Genomic DNA, 2,480 nt, shown 5'->3' with positions numbered 1-2,480 from the left:
TGTGTGTGTGAAAACAATCCCTGAATATTACTCAACTTTTTTTCCTGGAAAACTTCTTCATGCTACAATATTTCCATATATTTGAATTTAGCTTCAGTTTGTGTTTATTTGGATTTGGAAGTTTTAGGTGTGCCCTAGTTTTTTAATACTAATTTTGTGTGTGTGACTGAGAGAGAACGTGTGTATGTGTCCACATGTGTGTTGTGGTGGAAGGGCAATGTGGAGACGGTGTGCGTGTGATAGAGACATAGAGAGGTGTGAATGTGCAAATTATCATGCATGAGTGAGACATAGAGAGATGCCGATACGTTGTGTATACATGAGAGACCAGTCTTTTATTTGTACTTGTGTGTGTGTGTGCAAGAGAGAGAGAGGAGCATCCGTAATAGAACAACCATCTCTCTCGATTCGTCCGTCCCTCGCACGATCGCATGTAACGCATGCATCAATGCACACATTTTGACAACCTCACCCGACCGCTGCCCAACTCAAGGCCCGCACATCGCTCTCTATCTTGCACGCGCATTCTCTTCGTGAAAACCCTATTTACCATGTAGCTTTCCATCACATACACACACATTTCTCTCCATAGGTTTGATTCCTCTCAATATCTAACGCACACACACACACACCACTACAAAAAGAAGACACATCCATGACATTTTGGGCCGAACGAAATTTTTTTCTTTCATACTTATGACACTTCTATGACGATAATGACAAAACCCGGTATCATCATAGATGTGGTGGGCTCCTACTTCTATCACAAAAAATCATGACAGAAAATGGGCTTTTCATCCTGGGCGGGCCGGAGACGCGGCTACATGACATTCTTTGGGCCGTCCATGACGGAAAAAACCGTGGTACAACCGAGGGCGAGGAAAATATCGGGGTGTTCCCGGTTACGGTGGGTGGTCGGGGCCGAGCGATGCATGGAGGTTTGCATGTTTCTCTCGTACATGCATGCACGTGGGTGCGAGGCGTTGGGCTCTAACTGAACCCAAGAGAGGCGTTCGCCTACTGAACCCGAGCGATTGCACTGCAGGCTACGTGTTACTGAACCCGAGCGATCGATCAATGGTTGTTAACTGAACCTGATCGAGCGATTCCTTTGCTACTGCTGCTAACTGAAGCCGATTGATGCTGCCTTTGGATGAACAATGAGTGTTGTTGGGGGGGTGGATAAATAGTTCCCGGTGGGGGCTTGGACGAATAGGACCCCGTGGTAGTAGATGCCGTTTTCCGCTGGATGAATAGGACCCCGATCCATCGAGCCGGTTGGGGCTGGATGAACAGGAACCCGTGGAGGGCTGGATGAACAGGACACCCCCGTGGAGGGCTAGTTGAACAGTAGCCAGTGGAGGGCTGTATGAACAGTAGCCCCGTGGAGGGGTGGTTGAACAGGACCCCGTGGAGAGGGCTGGCTGAACAGTAGCCGGTGGAGTAGCACGCGGTGGAGGCTGGATGAACAAGAGCCCGTGGATGAACAGTCACAGGTGGAGGCTGGAGGAGGTCGACGGTGGATGAATAGTAGCCCATGGAGGCTGGAGGAGGTCGACGGTGGAGATGAACAGTATCCCGTGGAGTCCCGTTTGGTGGTACGCCACACCCCTCCCGATGAACAGGACCCCGTTTCGACTGTAGCACTCAAACACAAGTCCGTTTCCTCCGTTTTGCGGTACGCCAAACCCCACTCGGTGAGGCGCGCACATGTCGTAGTAGAGGCGCGCACGTAGCATGTACACGTACGTACAGCGGCCAGGGTGCAAGAAAGAAAATACGGCCACGTATGTGCACATATGGGCGGGTTCTCGAATGCCTACTCGCGCATACGTACGGTGAGGGCTCGTGTTCATGGGGAGGCAACGGAATGCGTCGTGTTCATGGGGAGGCAGTGGAATGTGTCGTGTTCATCGGGAGGCAACAGAACGCGTGGGAGCCAACCGGCTGGGTCGAAACGGAATGCGTGGTCGTGTTCATCGAGAGGGCTTGGACGGAACAGGCGATGGAAACAAGGCCTGGCGTACCGCAAAACGGAGGAAACGGACCTCCACGGTCAAAACGGGGGTCTTGTTGATCGGGAGGGGTGTGGCGTACCGCAAAACGGAGGAAACGGACCTCCTACGGTCGAAACGGGGGTCCTGTTGATCGGGAGGGGTGTGGCGTACCGCAAAACGGATGAAACGGACTTGTGTTGGAGCGCTATGGTCGAAACAGGGGTCCTGTTCATCGGGAGGGGTGTGGCGTACCGCAAAACGGGACTCCACGGGATACTGTTCATCTCCACCATCGACCTCCTCCAGCCTCCACGGGCTACCGTCAACCTCCTCCTGCCTCCACGGGCTCCTGTTCATCCAGCCTCCATCGCGCGCTACTCCACCGGCTACTATTCAACGACCCCTCCACGGGCACCCCTCCATCGTCTACTGTTCATCTAGCCCTCCACACCATGGGTCCTAATCAACCACCCCTCCATGGGC

This window comes from Triticum aestivum, chromosome 6B (genome assembly GCF_018294505.1).
Source record: "Triticum aestivum cultivar Chinese Spring chromosome 6B, IWGSC CS RefSeq v2.1, whole genome shotgun sequence".
Taxonomy (NCBI): domain Eukaryota; kingdom Viridiplantae; phylum Streptophyta; class Magnoliopsida; order Poales; family Poaceae; genus Triticum; species Triticum aestivum.
Note: the sequence above shows the minus strand (reverse complement) of the source record.